Consider the following 20,399-nt stretch of genomic DNA (forward strand, 5'->3'; position numbering starts at 1 on the left):
ATGTGTTTTGGAATTAGGCCACGTATCAGTATTTATTACAAAATGTTTTGTCATTAAATCTCCACCACCCAACAACAAGATTGTAATGTTTGCAAAGACATTACAGAATTTATACGTGCCCAATATATACTGACCAATAAGCTCGGTGGATTAAGAAGTGTACGGCTGAAGTAAACACCAACTCAACGTTTCACTAAAACTGCCGAAGAAGCTCAAAACGAGACCTCTTGTAAGACGGTTGAGGGTTAATGAAAATAAATTTCGGCATAAAAACTACTACATGACCTAACCCAAAACAAATATGGATCGTCAACAAAACTATTGAGAAATGGAAGTTGGTTTGAACAGGACACGTTGCTCGATGGGACAATGGTCAAGAATGATAACAGTGGCAACCAATGAATGAAACGCATCCGGTTGAATGCCCACCGAAGAGATGGATCGATGAAATCAGTTAATGGATTGTTGGATCAGAGGATCGTGAGAGTTGACGGTGGCTTGTGAAGGCATTCATCCAGCGGTGGATTGACCATGACCGATGATGGTGATGATGTTGATGAACGAAAACTCCCATCACCATTTCAGTAATGCCTTACCAAGCTGCAATTGCTTCTCACGTGTTGCCGGTGACAATTGACAACGACGGTTGCCCTAAGATTGCCTTGACGGTAGCCAGTTGTGCTCAGGAGAGTAATGTATTGCCGGGAGTCACTCCACCTCGGAATTCCCTCTAAACTTGAGACATAAACTGCACAGGCAAACCCACAAAACTTAACACGTGCCTCCATAAGTCTATGAAATGTGACAAACAAACCATTTTAAATTCTTATTTTTCATGCGATGCTTCGCTTGCATGGGGCAGTATTGTCTCTGTATTATACTCGGTAACACTACGCTATACACACTATTTTTTGTATTGTACCAAGGTAAGGTCCACTGAGCTATACAGCTTTTTTCAGAAGCAACCTGGCCACAAATGATAACGTGGAAATGTATAGCAGCCAAGTACTATAACGCGTGTTGATTCTAAATGTGGAGGGAAAAACCGGAGGACCCCGAGAAAAATCCACGCGACCACAGGGAGAGAGACACTCAAACTCCAAATATACAGGCGTCATGGTCGGGATCGAACCGATGGCCTCCTGTATACCGGGCGAGGTAGTTAACATCTCGCCACCGTGTCTTCAGCAATTCAATTTGTACTTATACAGCTTCTAAATGCGACCCTACAGAAACTATGAGCATACTGTATTTATTTTATACAATGAAGCGCCAGTCAGCAGGAAAAAGTAAGGCGTTGGAAAGGGGCAGGGAGTTGGCAGCATGGATTTCTGGGGGATGGAAGTTCCAAACGATAGGTTGGGGGCCGAGGAGAATGAGCGACCTCTCAACTTAAGCAATGGTTGGTTGGGGGCAGGGGGCTTCAATACAAAATCTTGGTTGCTGGAGCAAAGAGTGCACGGAGGAGAGGAGAGTGAGATGAGAGGGAAGAGTGCGTATTGTTGAACATATGTATGTAGCAATGGTTGAGTTACGTGTGTTGAATGTCTACATCATGTGACCTCCTTTGCCAGTAATAAAATATGATTATAGGGTTTTCCCCTTTTTTTCTGGCAACAAAACAGGTGTTAAGATGTTAAAACACCGTTTGAGACGAGTCTCAAAAGAAAGCTGTATCTGGTGTGGACCAATCAGTTTCAAGGACAATGCAAATATTATCAGAATGTTTTTTTTTGTATTCTGACCACAAGCGTTGTGGTTACTGCAGACATGATTTCTTGTAAAAGGTTTAAATTTGGTGTTTTAACATCTTAACACCGGTTTTCTTGCCAGAAAAAAAGGGGAAAATCCTATTATCATGTGTTGCATGTGTATGCTGTTCTTGAGGTTTATTGTAATGTTTCGAAAATGTTAATGCTTCGTTCATATTTCTGCGCACATGTTTGTTTGTACATTTAGGCTGCATCAAGCCTCATTAAGTAATTTTCCGTACGTAAAGACGTGTTATTTTGCTCGCTTCTCACTGATGTGAGATGCTGTTTCTCTTGCTTTGTTTACAGAACTACTCTCATTAACAGTAATGTGGGGGGCAATATTACGTATCCTATTATCCACGGGGAAAAAATAATAATCAGAAAATCATTAATTTGTCAAATCACTGCTCTTATCCATGAAAACCTTCGTGGAGAAAAGGAATAATTTGATTTGCCGCAGTTTACAATTTGATTTGCCGTAGTTTACAAATTGTTTTGACCCAGGTCCCACCTTGCAAAGATGGCTCTCGGTCTCAACCGTTTCTCAACTGGATATAAATAAAGTTAACCCATGTTACAGCAAATAACTCGAATAATCGGTGTTGATATGGAGGAGACTGCATCGCGGGCCATGTAATCCGTGAAGGTTCTATAATTCGCAAGCAAAATGTCGCGCCAACGTGGTGTGCCCCTGTTTACAGCGGAGCACACAAGCACGTGAATAGTGCATTAAAAAAAATCCGTAATCAATTCGCGAACCGCGAGGTTATGCGTTTTTATAAGATCCAATAGGTCTACGTGAGAGAAATTATTTTTTTTACTACTCATACGAGTATAAAAATTGCTACATTATTTTGTACAGACAAAAAGATCAGGGGAGCACAACCATTCTGTGCAGGAGCAAAAATAATAATAATAATAATCCCGAATTAAAAAATAAACAAGGCCTCCACGTTTCTCTTCGACAGATCGCGGTTTGCAGTCCACGAAGTATTTTCTATTTGGTGCCGTGTGCCACGGACTACAAGAGGAGTCGCAAACCGCCAAAAAGAATCGAACGAACGCTTTATGTACATACCGTGCGAAGACGTTCAACATACATTCATACTAACATGTTGCAGGTACATTTCGATACGGTCCAGAACTTTCTCTCACTTCACCGGCATAGTGTACACCCACCTGTAAGGTAATTATCTTCGCTGTCAGTTTGGCCCAACATGTCTGGGCAAGTCACTTGACTGACTTAAAACTTTGAAAGTGTCTCCCCAAATGTAGAGGACTGGAGCTGCAAGTCATTTTCAAATTTTGGGACGTCAAGCTTGGGAAGTGATCTTTGCGAATAAAGGGTTTTCTCTTGTGAATGACATCACAATTCACCTTGATGCCTGCTTTATTACAGGTGATTCACACCTTTCTTTCTCGCTCTCGCTCTCGACGCAGTCGTGTAGTTCCATATGTGATGCGAGTATCGCCAAAATCGCCGATAGCAAGTTCGTAAATTTACTGTAACTCCCACCCCCCCCCCCCCCCCCCCCGTGCAGCAAAACGTCTGACATTGTACCGAACAACACGTGGTATGACCAGGGAACACATTGGAAAATTATACTAAAAACGAAACAACATTATTTTTTTTTTTACCAGGTAAGGTCCACCGAGCTCTTTCGCTCTTTTTCAGACGCGACCTGGCCACAAACGATAGCTCAAAGAAGTGGCTTATTATGTGGAAATTAATCGCAGACAAATAATCTAAACGCATGTTTCTAAATGCGGAGGGAAAAACTGGGAGGACCCGGAGAAAAATCCACGTGACCAAATTGGAGAACACTCAAACTCCAAATGTACAGGCATGAGGGTCGCGATCGAACCGACGACCTCCTGTATACCAGGCGAGGTAGTTAACATCTATCGCCACCGTGGTGCCCACGGCACAACAGCGTCAACCGGCGCAGTAGTAGGGTTACATTTATTTATTTAGCGAATGCAAAGTCCCTAAGCCAAGCGGTTGCCTCCGGTCCTGTTGTGTTGAGGGTGACTAGAGGCCCTCCGCTGAGTTTGTGGATTGAGCAGACTTCTAGAATGTGGTGCATGGTTTGCTCCACCCCACGGGCACATAGGGGCTTGCTCTCATGCCCCATCGGTGGAGGTTTTCGAGGCATGGGTCGTGACCGGTCCTGAACCTGTCGAGGGTGGACCACTCCTTCCTGGAGAGGTTGAAACCAGGCAGATGCTGTGTGGGGGTAGTAATGAGGTACTAATTTTCCAGGTCCAGTGACGTCGTGAGGATGAGTCTTTCCAAATCGGCTTTCTTGGGGAGGCATAATCTTTGGTGGGCTGAAATTAATGTAAAGCACTCATTTGTGAAAACTGGCAATTTGGCGAGCCTGGATATCCAGGCAGCTTAAACATGGAAATCAAACTTAATGACTGGAGGCAAGCATTTAATCTTTTTCAGGAAAATACTGGAGTCGACTCCTGAGGTGGATGGGTGGCTCAGGAGCTAGAATGCCAAGGTGGCACCATTGAGATCCGGGTTTTGAATCCGGGTTTCAGCCACCCGCTATTAAACTGGTATCCCAAGTGTCGTGGCTTGATGGTCCTGATGCTGATGACCAATGAGAGTGAAAAAATAAAATCTATTACATTGGTTTTGAACTTCATTTGACTAAATTCCACCTTTTGGTATGCAAAATATCAGTTTGACTGGTATGTGAAACAGTGTGTGGGATAACAATGGTCGGTTGAGATTTCAGAAAAAAAGTTCTACTAATTCTCCCTTCTGTGGGCTTTCTTGTAATAAAACAAGAGTTTGCACCGTTCTACAAGAGTTTTGAATGGATTATTCAACCAATGATGATAGCACAACATGAGTAAAATTGGACAAAACTAAAACGTGTAAGGTGCATCAATCAATGTCGATATGGTGCCGTACATTACTTACAACAATGTAACTGCCTCTGCTTTTCAAAGGAGACCTGGGTTACAAAGCAATTGGAGTGATCGTGTGAAATACTGTTTGTCCAAAACAATCATCATACAGATTGGGATAACAGACAAACTCAATAGACCAAATACATTACAGCCTAGAGAGTAGGACACACAACCAGAACGGATGATGGCCAGTAGTCAGATTACTATTTACTATTTAACTACTATACTCTTTTTATTTGACCAGGTAAGGCCCCCTGAGCTATGTAGCTCTTTTTCAGAAGCAGCCTGGCCACAAATGAGAGCTCAAAAAAGTGGCCGCTTACGTGGAAATGAAGCGCTGCCAAATACTCTAAACGCACGTCACTTCTAAACGCGGAGAGAAAAACCGGAGTACCCGGAAGAATATCCACGCGACCATGGGGAGAGCGAACATGCAAACTCCCAATAAACAGCAGGCGTCCGTCTTGGGATCGAACCCACGAACCTCCTGCATACCAGGCGAGGGAGTTAACATCTCGCCACCGCGGCACCCAACAATGGAGTGGTAGCCAAATGAAAGAACATACGTGAGAGGGCCTCCACAGGAGATACGGAGCAATGAAATCTGCCTGTGTGCAGGTTCTGGAGTGATTGTTGCTTCGAAGGATGGTGATAAAGGTCTTCATCCAGCAGGGAATAGATCATGGTCCCGACGCTGACCATGATGAAATGGAACAAACTAAACAATGCTAGATCAAATGTCACATACTCCAGTTCCTACATTGGCTTCTCATTCACCTGCGCGGCACCATCTTTCTCTCTCTCTCTCTCTCATTGTCTTCACAATTCATCATCAAACACCTCCGATTACCAGGATTAGGCGACGTACGGTGCGAAAGAAGTACCACATACATACTTCACCATTCTCCCCCTCAACTCTCCCGAGTTCACCTTCTCCCAACCATCTCTCTCTCTCTGCTTCCACCCACTGAGGCGATGAGCACCGCCCTATGACTGGACCTGAAAACTCAATTTCCCTGTTCAAGAATACGGGGTAAACCGTATGGATTGACACGGTATGTATCTGTCTCTCCACATATAGAAAAAATACATTAGTACACAAACGATATGCCACGCGGGCCGTCTGAGAATGCATTATCAGAACCAGGATCTATCTCAACGGTGTCCAGCCTCAAGTGCTCTGACCGCTCAGCCACGTGACCACATTTTGTACACAGTCACTAAATTAGTAAATTCTTCGTAAGCTTCCAAATTTTTTTTACCAAAAAACACTACTCCTTGCTCTGATGAAACCGTGGCATTGCCAAAAATCTTGAGCGTATTACAGTGTTTTTTTTCTGTTATTGGTAAATTCTATTGGCAAATGTGGTGTCGCTTCTTGTTTTAAATATAGTATTGTAAGCCTTGTGCCAAGCCACAAGATGGTCAGGAATACAGCGGTAATACAGTATTGTCATCAGCATCCACTTACTAAATGTATTTTAAATATTAAGCAAACAATTTTACTAACATCACTGACACGTTGTCTGATCCAACAAGGCCAAGTGAAAGGTTACTTAAAGAACCCAACAGTAACCTCTACAGGTCAGCCACACGCTGGACTTACCAAACGTACCTCACTGTACTCTCTAAACAAAACGATTATTCCCTGGACAATACGGTATGTACAGTACTCACAATCATCGGTCGACGAGACATCCTTTCCCCGAGAGTCATCTCGGCCACGTTTCACGAATCCCAAGCGCGTATTTGTCACCAACACACCCCCCCACCCCCCTACAACATTGACACGCTCCCGTAGAGTCACAAGAGAAGACCCGAATGATCTTCAGAGCTAGCTGCCCGACCCTCACACACTCACGCACGCACACAAAGAGCCGGTTTCAGGGAAGTAGCAGACCTGCCCCAAAACTCCCCCACCCCCTGACTCACCTGACCAGTTTCTCACTCCTCCCTCTCTGCAAAAGAGCTCCGACATGCATGGCAACAGTCACATGGAGAGACTCCCACGTCCCTTGGGGGCTAATCATACATGTCTTATTTTTCTGACATCGGATCGAAATATACCTTGGATAACATACAGGAATGCCTTAATGTGACTCGAATGCACACTCATATTCGGACAGCCCATGCAAGGTGGCGCTAGTGGGGTTTTCATTAATCGACGCATTTGGTAGTTGTTTTATAATGTCCCCAATTGTGGACAGTATGCGTTGTCTTGCATTCCTCGACGCGCCTGCAGATGTAATGTTGTCGGTTGTAAATGGGCAAATTACTAAATGCCATTTTTATCAAGTTTAAAATAAGAATAAGGATTACTGCTTTATCCAGGGTGGCCTCGTTGAGTCCGAAGACTTATTTCAGGAGGGTCCTGCCGAGTTTTCGCAGTTAGGGGACGATGTTGCTTTTGTGCAATCCCAAATGACTTATTTACAGGGTAATTTTCGGCATTTTTCAACAAACGTTATGACCTAATTGAGAATTGTAAACTCATATTCTTGGTTCTTTCGGTAAAGTCACGTTGAAGGGAAACAATAAAATAATAAAATATATATAAAACAAAAAAATTCTCACGACGTTTCGACTGCAACACAAGCAGTCATCATCAGGTGTGAAAACCAACGGCAAGATGGAACATGTTCTTTAGAATTTTTATTGTTTTATATATATTTTATTATTTTATTGTTTCCCTTCAACGTGACTTTACCGAAAGAACCAAGAATACGAATCACTGCAGTCACGAAAGCTTTAAATCAACATTGTAAACTCTTTTGAAGACAAACACAAATGCGGTGCTGCTGGGTTACTTTAGAATTCGAGTTAATTTTCAAATGAAACTTACATAAGCCGATCTTTCCACTTGGTTGTAATGATGACTATCAACCAGCACATCTAAGATTATTAATATTTCACCAGGTTGTGTGTACATCCACTGTGAAGGTGGAGCTATGAAATTGGCTTCAACCTTTGATTTTTCAGACAATGGGGGGGGGGGGGAGTATGGGGTTGCCTTGGGGAAGACTTCATCCAGCAATGGATTGATCATGACTGACGATGATGATCATGATGTGAGTTCTGTGCCACGAAGCACACAATACTCTGCTCTGGCTAATAATGTCGGGACAGGATTTCAGCATCTGTGTGTACATGATGTGAGCGAGCTTGGCAAAACTGCACGGTAAGTGGCAAATCTTCCAGCCAGGGGGCTGTCCACACACAGCTGAAACATTTCCACAACATCGCACCTGATTAAGTGTCGCTTGGACCCCAGGTCTCGCTATAAAAAGGAGACGTTTGGTCTCAAGATGAGGATCTGACCTGGTTTAAATAATGTTACTGAGATTAACGTACCTGTCACCGAGTCAAATTTGGGGGAGCGGTGGCGCTCTGGTTTGTGCACTAGGCTACTCACCCAGTGACCTGTGTTTGATTACCGGCCACGGCTAATATCAGGGTGAGTGATATCTGAACCCGATTTGGTGTTTCATCCCCCCCTGCCACATCGCTCCCCAAACTTTACCAGCCAGCATGTTTTTTTTTGTCTTGTTTGAAACGTGTGGTTGTCCTGCACGACTATTGTACTGCGATGGGGTTCTCCGATCTTGTGCAGATATATTATTGTGGAATGGGCCAGCCATTCAGCAAAAAGCAACCCGATACTGGATTAAGACGGTGATAATTAAGCGTTGGCAATAATAGAGACACCCCAAACACCACATGTCCGGGGCCGACATGGCACAGTTCAATAACGGACACGCTTTTTTTGTTTTATCCAACGCAGAAATACACAGTGTTGTACTATACTTCAATGCTGCTACGTAGAGCATATCCCTTCAAGGCTGCCACATCTATGCAAACACAAAGCCGCACTTACCAGCACGGTGCAAGTATGGTCAAACAACCCCAATGACCACCACGGTGTGGAGAGGCCCTCATCCAGCAGTGGATTGACAAAAGGGCTGTACATGCACATTTAATTAATCACAATGTACGTACTCCTCAGATTATATTTATATATATTTTTAAAACTCCATATATTCGTCAATTATATTGTACAGTCCAATATAATAATATATTGTACTTTATTCACATTATACTGCAGGCAGAAGATGCGGTTTGATATGTTCACTCATTTTCATTGCAAGTTCAGCGATACAATATTTACCCGGTAAATATGCCGCAGGTTTGCATTGCTGCACCTGCTTACCAGCCCCATAGCGTGACCGAGCTTCATACATTAACTGAAGGCGGCGCAACACGACAGTCGGTGTCAAACAGTGAGTAAGGATACGATCTGCCGACGTCCAACGTGCATCGTGTTCCAGCTCGCACCCTCTATGTATTCAAGTTAAGGCTGTAGCGTCCGTTTGCTCGATTATTTCGACGTTTGCGCTTTGTCAAGCCCCTTCCGTGTATTGCAGGCAAATTTCAATCCGATGTAAGTTTGCAACATAAATAAAAAAAAAACCCTAATTTCTGTAAAAGTCAGCACTATAGTCAGCGGCTACATATCTGGTGTTTTTTTTTAATCACTTTAGTGGCTCGGAAAATAAACGTTTTCTTTTACCAGGTAAGACCAACTGAGCCATACTGGAAAGCTCTTTTTTAGAAGTTACCTGACCACAAATGATAGCTCAACGAAGTGGCTTATAATGTGGAAATTTATAGCAGCCAAATACTCTAAAACGGATGGTTCTAAATGTGGAGGGAAAAAAATCGGAGGACCCACAGACAAATCCACTGGGAAGACATGCAAACTCCAAATATACAGGGGTCAGGGTCGGGATCGAACCCACGACCTCCTGTATACCAGGCGAGGGATTTGACATCTCACCACCGTATCAGCACCGGCTCATCGTCGTGTGGTTTCAGTGGATTGGTGCGACCTAGAATTCAACAATCGGTTTACTAATTTCGCTTGTATCGTTCCTCGAATCTTCCATCAGGTTTATGCAGTCATTTTCGCTCTATTAGCCTAAATGAAACAGATTAATTTCCATGTGATTTTCACGCATCGTAAATCATTGATTGTGACTCGCACTATTATATTTGTGGATTGTGAGCACGAGAATGAATCGTGGTATATCATTATATGCCTACTCAGTGGTATTTACCGGGTTTAAGTATTTAACTCGTATCGCAAAAGAAATGAATCCACACCATCGCGAGTTTTTAATAATTGTGTAAAGAACTATCTCAATGGCTATGGCCAAGAGCATCTGCCAACTTGACGACATTTATTCAACGAGCCCGAAACTGCTGACAAGACTGAGAAATGTGAAACCATCCCCGAGTTTTCTTGCAAAGATAAATACTGCGGCGGCTGCTGCAGCAGCAGCAGCCCATTAACCTATTGTCTGTAAAGTCTGTAAAGCCAATAGGCGAATGGACTGAAAACAAAAATATATTATTTACGTGGGGCGATAGCCTTTGTTTAATTATTTAACCGTTACCCGTGTTCTCAATTGTAGCGTGTTTTGTGATATTAGCTGGGCTGCACAATGCAATCATAAAATAATCATGGTTTTGTGTTGCAATTTGTTGCGCCCTCAAGGGTTTCACACGTTCTATACAGTGCCGGTGGAGAGACACTGAATCCCTCATTTGCCGCAGTTGTAAAAGCACCACCGTTTCAATTTGTAGCGATAAAGGCCTGTCAAAAAAAATATAGTAAATACCAACTCTTTAACCGTTGGCTAAAGCTTGCATGCAGTTCTGCGACTTAAACGTTTCTGTTTGACAAACACTTTTGTGTCAGGGCATATACAATGTGCGGTGTGCCAGTGTGGATGTAGAGCCCTATTGAAGTGACTTTACTCGTAGTTCTTCGGCACTGGGTGATGCACTACCTGCTGCAGAAATCTAAATGCAACAAAAAAAGACAATGGCATTATGCCGACAGCACAATTGGAAACATGTAGAAAATTGTTTTTTATGCCAATTCTAACGAATATCATTCATATTCTTGGTTCTTTCGGTAAAGTCACGTAGAAGGGAAACAATCCGAGAAGATGGATTGTGGCTTAGCAATCATTGGAAGGATTTGATGAACCATTTCGGGTCTTAATTGATTGATCACGCTTAAGGTGGCTTTCAGACCGCATCCATTATTTTTCGTCTTCCCCCTCCTCTTTTCCGAACATAGATGGACTCGTCCATCTGAACAAACTGTCAAATCGCTCTCCGTGGTGCTAACGTTAAAAATAACCGCCACTTTTTAGAAATTTTCTTGTTGTGGTTTTCACACCTGATGATGATCGCTTGTGTTGAAGTCGAAACGTCGTGAGAATTTGATTGTTTTATATTTTTATTATTTTATTGTTTCCCTTCTACGTGACTTTATCGAAAGAACCAAGAATATGAATCCCTGCAGTCACGAAAGCTTTAAATCAAAATAGGATATCATTCAGTACACATTCCTTCAGTGAGTTAGAGAGCGTTGTTTAACACTGGGTAATAGAGGCATCTTTGTAGCAATTCCCAAAAAAAATACTTTACTGCATTGTGATGTTATGTTCCGAAACAAACTAGTTATAATAAAAACTCTGTTTCCCGAGGCACTTTTGCAAATAGGGTTTCATTAACCAATGGCTTTGACTGAGAGCATAATCGGGATTTTAATGCATAATCAGGATCGACGCACCCACGGAATTTCCACGTTTGGAACTTCCACAGTGGAATGTTCGATTACGGCATGCAGAAGGATGCACCATTGAAATGTTTCAGAATTCCGAAAAAGTCTACTTTATCATCAACTCTCGATGCCCTGGCTCGAGAGGAATGTTGCCACATCGAAGCCCGACCCATTTTTTTTCAATTCTCAGAACTGAAACTTAGTAAATAAATAAGTTACACCATCAAACTCAGGGCACTTGAGATCCAGGTGAATTACACTTGGGCATAGCTCAGATCAAATCCAGGATATCAGCGGTGCCAACTCAGCGCTTGGAACGCCTTGCAACCCGCACCACATAGGGTACAACTCGAACAGTCTCTTGAACACACCATTTTTCTTAAACACGTGTGTCATGAAGAAGGGCGGTTGTTGAAAATATCACCCATTACATATTTTTTTCACTTTTAATGAAGTCTTCGTGATGAATGTGTTGAGCTTCTTTTTGTCATTTTGTACTTTTTAACCACTGCCAATGCAGTAGTAGCACCAAACAATGCGTTTAAGTTTTCAAGGAGGGGTTAACGATAAATAATGCATAACATTTATGAAGTGCCGTTCTACTAGGTACTCAATGCCCTTGTACACCATATAAAAAAGTATAGGCCACGGGGGGACCGAAAGCAAGAGACAATCTATGCATCTTGAAGCGGGGTTTTAAACCCTACCCTCGATTAGCACGGTTAGCTGCGTACGACGCGAAAGAAGTTCAAGTTCAGTTCACCGCTGTGCTTGTCGCCCAGTCGTAAACAACACTGGGCAAGGTGGCTCGTTCCCCAGCCGGAGGGGAATAGCATCGCAACAGAAGGCACGGCCGCTCAGAGACGCGTCCGAGGAATTCGTTGTCCACTTTCGAGAGGCTCACGGGGTCAGGAGGAGCATCCTAAACTCCAACGTATAATAAACCTCGATTTAAAGCTTTCGTGACTGCAAGGATTCATCTTCTTTGGTTCTTTCGGTAAAGTCACGTAGAATGAGAATAAAATAATAAGTTAATAAAATAACACAATTGAAGCTCTGTCGTCCCGACAGGTCTGTTCCTTTCACCCGAAGAAGGCCACTTGTGTTGTGGCCGAAACGTCGTGAGAATTTTATTGTGTTATTTTATTTCATTAACTTATTATTTTATTCTCATTCCACGCGACTTTACCGAAAGAACCAAAGAAGAGGTATAATAAACCCGTTGTGGAAGCCATAACCGGATTAATACGTTCTCACGCCGGGTCTCTGCAGCCGAGCTCTGGACGCATTGCAAATTGTACCCAGGACCCGGGCTTGGGTTCACTGAAATGCCCCGTGAACGTTGCCATGCGAGCTGGCTCCGGTTGGAGCATACCGTTCACATTGCGTCGTGACTGCCGTGCGGTTACTCATCACTAACACGCACCAGGAAGTGCGATCGCGCACATCGTCTGCGCGATGAGTCATTTATCAACACGTCCGAAATATATGTAAATCTTACAACGCTGGCTAATATATATCCCTCCCCCCGCCCCCCCGAGCAGATGCTTTGAGTGCTGTTTCACACATCTCTTCTGGGAAAAGAGCCCGCTCTTTTGAGCACCGTTTCAGGGTTATTCTGATGAATTCCACCGATAAAAGCATGCAGCCATCCACATTCGACGATCACGTGACGGGGGCGGAAGGAGCCACAGCTCGAGCGAGATTTAGTAAAGGATTTGCTCTACATTCTTCCCTGTTTCACCAGATATTTTTGAAGATGCCGGAGGAATTGGGCATTCGGGGCCGTCCATAAATGACGTCACGCACCTAGGGCGGAGGGGGGGGGGTCAGACATTTGTGACGATGTGTGACGAGGGGGGGGGGTAGAAATGTGACGTCACATCAAAATGCGCAACTTTAAATAAATATAGACAACACGTTCTACTTAATTCAATAGACTTTTTTTTAAATAAATGTTTCATCCTACAACATCAGAGTGCAGCGCCACATTAAATACGCACTACAATGACAATAGTTTAAAGCGATTTGAAGCATGTTTTATTTTTTAGGGGGAGGGGCAGAGCTTTGTGAGGTCATATTTTAGGGGGGGTCTGACTTTTTGTGACGCCGTGTGACTTGGGGGGTGTCAAAAAATCGCGTGACGTCATTTAAGACAGTTCGTGTGGCACGTGCTGCACTAGAATCCATTGGTGGAACAATAATTGGTATTGGATTGTTTAGGCTCGCAATACTATTTGCACATTGAATCATTGCATAAAAGTCTAGATGTTAATCTTACATTTAGGATAATGGGGCAATGAAGACTGATATAATTAGAGAATAAATAATGCTTACGTTTAAAAAAATATTGAAATAGACTAAAAGCGAGTCAAACATGAAAAACATGGGATCAACATCACTTCTGTCGAATTTCTGGGAGTGGGGTGAACAACGACACCCACAATTCGTATGCAGCCACTAGAGGCGCTACCATTCAGCACATTTGTTAAAATCATCAATTCCTCAATGGAATAGGATATCATTTCACATTGCTCGTGGTGAACCGGTCGAGTCACGCTGTAAACCGGACAAGGCAGTGGATGGGAGGTTGGCAGCAGACGTCATCGGAACGTTTAACGCCATCGCTGAACGTTCTCAAAACGCAGCACTGACGTTCAAGACCCTACCTGGACTAACCCCTATATACCTGCTACTGAATAGTGCTCCCGTGTCGCCTCAAGCTACCCTCTTTCCACTCAAGCAACCATAATTGCGTCCTATTGATATTCCTATTCTAACTCTGTTCAGCGGGAGGGAGGTTATCCATAAGAGGTTTTTTTTTAGACAGATCGCGTAACTATAAATGTGTCGTTAACCCCGCCACCACCCGACGCAGCCAATTAGTAAGGGTTGTCACGTTACTAGTTCAGCACACCGGTGTGTTGGAGAGTAAACCCACAACATTTACTATTCTAGCGCCATGACGTTTCGCCGGTAATTATTACAACAACCAGCATCATCAGGGGACAGCCAAAGCTGTGGAGAAATCCTCCTGTTTCGGTCTTACATGGAGGCATACACGTGATATCGTCACTTGCGAGCCAACCAGGTGTGAAGAGGAGGAGCGGTTAATGTATTAATACATTTACGCGATTCAAACCCAACCCCCCCCCCCGTATTCTGCATATCGGTCGCGAAAGCCTACGTGCTGAACTGGGAGGTGATTTCTTCCTTCTCTGCTACTGCCCCCTTGCGTTTTGCCGCCTGCACAGCCGAGAGAGAACCCGTCACCGCCATTCATTACCACCCCATTGCACGTGACCCGAGGGGAGTTCGGAAACCGGCGGCATCGAAGCCGCATGCGGCTGTTTGGCTTCCCCTTTGCAGGGCAGCCGGTTTAAAAAAATCAAACAAACGTAAAGATAATTGATTAAATATGGCTGGGAATGGGTCACTATGGAATGTCTTGGTGACAATAACATGTACAGTCAAAGCTGTATTGTTAAAGAACAACTAAGCGGGGGAAATAAACTAAATAGACGCAGTTGATTCCATCACCTATTTTGTTTATTTAATTCAGAATGTGTTTGTCATTTGCTGTATTTGTGCACAAGTAGCTCTTCGTGTGATGCGGCTATCGAAATGTTTTGGTCAAAGACAAAAAAATAAACAAAATGGCTCTCCTTGTTTTTTTCGGGAGTTTCATAGTTTAGTTTTCATAGTTTCATTTATATGGTATAGCCCTGTGAGCCATTCGGTTCTTGAATCGGGTGCAACCGCAACAAACACAAAAACATGAACAAGAAAACATCTTAAAGTGATTATGTGACTGTGCAAACAGAAAATCCAGGAAAAAAACATCAAAATATTCCTGAAATAGCACGGTACACCAACGCTGTGTGCAAAAATCCCAGTGGGATGCAAGTCAAACAACAACAACAACAAGAAAACTTAGATTAAGGCCATCAGTCTATCTCCGTACTACAATAAACAAAAACATGGCCAAACCAAAAAACTTTTAAAAATCACCAAAATAAAGTCATAAATGCAATGTAACAGTGATCATAGGAACGGAGACGAGAAACAATAAAATAATAAAAATATAAAACAATACAATTCTCACGACGTTTCGACTCCAAAACAACACAATCATCATTTTTATATTTGTATTATGTTATTGTTTCCCTTCTACGTGACTTTACCGAAAGAACCAAGAATATGAATCCCTGTAGTCACAAAAGCTTTAAATAAAAAAATGGCTCTTCTTCTTTGAAAGGTTGCCCGATGACTTGATCGTCCCGTCATTTCATGAGCAAATGCATTTGCACCTTCCCCACACGGCGACTCAGCACCTGGCCTGCAAACCATTAGTCTGCCAGTAAGGGTTCGATGATTGCTCCGTGTCATCCAGTTTGTCTATTGTGCGGTTCATTTTCGAATTTGGAAAATGTGGAACACGACCTCGGTTGATGACGTTTGGCTTTGTAACAAAACGTTCCCATATTGCGTGTAGCGCGGTTGTTTCAGTTGTGTGTTCATATAGATTAGATAAAACTATTTTAGAAAAAAATATTTTGTCTTGGTCCAGCAACGATGTACGATAATAACCAGGAAAGTTAAGTTGTTTGCTCCGAGTGGGAAGCCAATGTTTATTAAATTTAGAAACTGAAGACAAATTAGTGTAAAGGCAAGATTTGTTTTATTTTTACCTGTACGTACACTGTATATGCATTTGTGTGAGCTGTGCGATTCTGAAACAGCAGCGGAAATCCACCACTTAACAATGTCAAATCGTATACACTCTAATGTTGTGTGATGCATTGTTACCCTAAAATGCGTGAATAATGCATAGTATACGGCATAGGTTGCTAAGCAGTTGAAGTACATATTGGTAGAGGTGCAGCGACAGTCAATAATACATTTTTAACCTTTGTGTTGTAACTTTATTTGAAATAGGAAGAATCAGCAGGAAGCGATATCGATCTGAGAGTCAAATATTAGTTCGACTGTCTTGCTGCTGATGTGTACCTCTTTAGCAAGGTGGCTGGGACAGTGCTGCCACCTTCTGTGTTGGTCAGATTAGGTGTCACTTGAAGGACTTTCAGTAGTTCTGTGACATCCACTTCAGTGGGCCGCTGTGGCAATCGTTTTTTCCTACTCTTGATTTCAGAATCGCTGGTGGAAGACTGGATACCTAGGATATAGCTGTGTGTCTCTGTGTGTGTGAGTTTGTGTATGTGTGTATATGATTGCGTGTATGCAGACTTAAATGAGTTCCTGGTGCGGTGTGTAAACATCACCACTGAGAAGACAAAGGCGGTCGGGCGTGGTGCTGGCCATACACCCACTCCGTGCGCCGTGCCGGCCTTCATAAGTGCTCGCTAGCAGCGCTTGTCCCAACCGTCTGTTAAGACTATACGGGGGATCTTTGTCTTTATATGTGGCGGCTTGCAACCACTTCCGTTGGCTAGGACTTGCATGTGCTGAGGAGGGGGAAAAGGGTGCCCCTAGCCTGGCACAATCACCGTGGTGACATCTCCGCCACTTAGTGGGAGGCCCACGGCTATTCACATTTGCAGGAATCTGCGTGTCACGCGAAAAAGTAGGAAGAAGTGGAAGCGTGCGTCCAGACCTGTTGGCCGGATTTTGCAACTGCTGAGGGAGAGGGAAGCCTGCACGTGTCGTCGTAATTGTTGTTTGCCCGTTTGCAAGCGTACGCATTTGGGTTAATGTACTAAATGGATGGCCCCTTAAGGACTGCTTTGTGACGTTATTTATTCAGGACCGTCTCGTATTCCCATGAATTGTGGCTCTTGATAGATTGAGTTTCTTACCGAATTCGAAAAATATGGGCGCTCTTGTTATTTTGGTTTCCGACACGTGATCCATTAGGATTTGTGCCCGTGTCTTTGTGGGTGATCCTGGCTGTTAGGAATGCTCGATTTCTTAAGTTGCTGGTCTTTCTTGTTTTTCCTTTGGTATTCTCAGCTTCTTTTTTTTTGCGTCTGGTAGATTTTTTCTTATCCACGCTTTAGTCGAAGGGAGGATCATGTTACTGTAAATGTTTAAAACGCCAATGTCAATTTGAAAAAAATGAAATCCATATAAGACAAATCTCATTAAAAAAAAAATGCCTTCACATAGTTGTGTCATTCATTAATAATTATATCACGAGGATTCCCAAGGGTGAAGCCGAACTTTTTGTTACACAAAATATTAAAATAAAATGGATGAAATGTAACTCTCCTTTTCAAATAAATAGTATATTTAATGCCATAAGCAAATAATATCATTTTGGACGTGTACGCTGCCATTTCAGAGACGCTGCCACAATGTAATGGTTAGCACACTGGAAATCCACCTCGACCTCTTGGAGTGGCATTTGAAACAAATGGAAAAGTTTATTTTCTTAAGGCCCCTCCCTCTGCCCACCCAGCAGTACAGTATATAAACGGGGTACAACCACAGCCAATCGCCATGTGGAGTGTGGTGTGTAATTCCAACCTCTATCCAAGATGTCTAGCCACTGTGGAACAATAGGTCTTACGCCCCATACAGGGTGGTCCATATGTATTGTGACCCCTATTTAATTCTAAACAAATGTTGGAATGTTTTTTTTTAAAGTAAGGTTTATTTCAAACAGACATGAATGTGCAAAGGAAACAAAATAGGTAGGTTGTCGATCAATTGGGAGTCAAATGGCATCTGGATCACACTCTAGAGTGGCTCTCTAGAACTCCCTCTAGTGGAGGCATTTCCACCAGCAGTAGATAGACAATGGCTCATGATGATATTTCAGATGGTCTCTTCATGCCGTTTCAGTCACGGGGTGGGGGCTGTGTGACCAGCTCATTGCGGGTTAGTGTAAGCATTCTATGTTATGTACATGAAGAGTGACCAGGTGAAAAATGTCCTTTACCTTTGGCCAGCTGTACTAACAATTGTATATATAAATAAATAAAAACTCATTGTGCGGTATTGGAAACCATGAGTACTCATAAAATAAACAGACTTCACCTCCACGGGGTTATAGGCTGGTGGAACAGAGGCTCACTTGAGTAACTTTATTAAAGGATTTCGTGTTTGGTATTGTGCAGGCATTAAACAACTCTCCTGAATGCAACGATCCTAGTCCCACCCACAGCAATGCAATGGCCAAAACAGAAGCGGAGTGCCACCTATTAGGGGCCGTCCATAAATGACGTCACGCACCTGTGGGGGGGGGGGGGTCAGACATTTGTGACGATGTGTGACGAGGGGGGGTGAGAAATGTGACGTCACATCAAAATGCGCAACTTTAAATAAATAAAAAATACGCACTACAATGGCAATAGTTTAAAGCGTGACGTCATTTATGGACGGCCCCTTTATAGCTCATCGGATTCCTCCAGTCTAGATCAATATTCTGATTCAATCCACAAGGCTCCTGCGCACGAGCTCTACTTTCATTGCTCCGTCTCTGCTGTCGATGAGCAACAAACCCGGGCGATTCACCGCTCCTTTGGCTGCCACTCTGTCCGAGGTCTTGGCCGTCTTGGCCGTCCATAAATGACGTCACGCGATTTTGGACGATTTTTGCCCCCCCCCCCCTTCGTCACACAGCGTCACAAAAAGTCAGACCCCCCCTCAAATATGACGTCACAAAGCTCTGCCCCCTCCCCCTCCCAAAAAAATAAACCATGCTTCAAATCGCTTTAAACTATTGTCATTGTAGTGCGTATTTAATGTGGCGCTGCACTCTGATGTTGTAGGAGAAAACATTTATGAAAAAATCTATTTAATTAAGTAGAACGTGTTGCTTATATTTATTTAAAGTTGCGCATTTTGATGTGACGTCACATTTCTCACCCCCCCCCCCCTTCGTCACACATCGTCACAAATGTCTGACCCCCACCCCCCTCCCCAAGGTGCGTGACGTCATTTATGGACGGCCCCAAAGTTATTTTTAACAGATGTCCAGTAAAATTTTGATTTAAAGCTTTCGTGACTGCAGTGAATCATATTCTTGGTTCTTTCGGTAAAGTCACGTTGAAGGAAAACAATAAAATAAAGAACCAAGAATATATAAAATAAAGAACCAAGATTATAGATGTCCAGTAGTTGTACAGATATCCAGCGGTTACAATACAAGACCGTGAGAGATGATGATAGCTTTGGTGGGGGGAGTAGGATGCCTTGATGCAGCAGTGGATCATGATGACAGAAGTGGTATATCTTCAGTGCTACTAATTTGTTGCAAATAACTAAATTATGTAACAAAAGCATTCATTTGAGGCTAGGCCATCTTAATTCGCTTGTATTGGCCGCTCAACAAACTTTGGAATGATAAAAGTTTGGCGACGATTGGCCTTCACCCTGAAATTCGATTAAAGAATCAATTAAATGTATTCACGTTCGTACCGTTTAGAATGTTAAATATCATTTGCATCGCGTGGAACAAGCGAGCCATTCAATTTGCATACGATTATAATAATCGATCAGCGCATTCGTGATTCCAATAATCGGTTTTAAAAGTCGAATCGATACATCGTACCACGCCATGTGGGGTAATAATTAATTCGAAAGCTTCAAATCTATTATTATTAACTAATTATATTATTAGAGGTAACCCCCCCCCCCTCCTTAGCGCCGGATCCATTCGATTCCGTAAAATCCGCACACCGGTTGGTGAATCGATTCAGACCACGCCCCCCCCTCCTTTTTAATAAAATCCCTCCCCGTGTCTGTCTCCCCACTCCCTGCACGACCGCTCCGGCCCCCACCTCCCTCCCTCCCACGTGGTACTGCAACTCGCGCCCTCGTTGGTCGAGAGGTGCCACGCGCGCACGAGTCCACCCCCCACCCCGGCGGCTGAAATCCCTCCGCGCCGGTGACGCGGTCTCCGCCCGAGTGGTGAAGCGGCCTCCGACCGACGGGACGGCGTTGCCGCACTTGTTTCGCCTACGTGGTGAGTTTTTTTTGACGAGATGGATCGTCGTTTGAATTTATTACGCGATAACTTTTTTTTACACACGCAAACACAAAACAAACGATTTAACCGAATAGCTGCGGTAACAACACGTGGCGGGCGGCGTTACGGCGTTACGGCGCGGTGGTTTGAG

The 20,399-nt window shown here is 43.4% G+C and overlaps 2 protein-coding genes across 5 annotated transcripts in view; one reads left to right on the forward strand and one right to left on the reverse strand.

Annotated features, from left to right (window-relative positions):
• LOC116950476 (rho guanine nucleotide exchange factor 19-like) overlaps positions 1-6,706 on the reverse strand; it is a 39,786-nt gene extending 33,080 nt beyond the window's left edge. For 2 of the 3 annotated variants that reach the window (XM_032968265.2, XM_032968262.2), the window contains exon 1: positions 6,360-6,592. The gene's annotated coding sequence lies outside the window, so the exon portion shown is untranslated. Of the gene's footprint in view, positions 1-6,359; positions 6,593-6,614 lie in introns of those variants that run through there. The other variant, XM_032968263.2, reaches the window with a different exon arrangement.
• A 13,358-nt stretch (positions 6,707-20,064) lies between these two features.
• The window catches only part of HDLBP (high density lipoprotein binding protein), a 38,456-nt gene continuing 38,121 nt past the window's right edge, over positions 20,065-20,399 (forward strand). The window contains exon 1 of one of the 2 annotated variants that reach the window (XM_076072930.1): positions 20,065-20,245. The gene's annotated coding sequence lies outside the window, so the exon portion shown is untranslated. The remainder of the gene's footprint in view (positions 20,246-20,399) is intronic. The other variant, XM_032968261.2, reaches the window with a different exon arrangement.

This window comes from Petromyzon marinus, chromosome 39, assembly GCF_048934315.1.
Source record: "Petromyzon marinus isolate PM22_M1 ecotype Great Lakes invasive population chromosome 39, UKy_Petmar_22M1.pri1.0, whole genome shotgun sequence".
Classification (NCBI taxonomy): domain Eukaryota; kingdom Metazoa; phylum Chordata; class Hyperoartia; order Petromyzontiformes; family Petromyzontidae; genus Petromyzon; species Petromyzon marinus.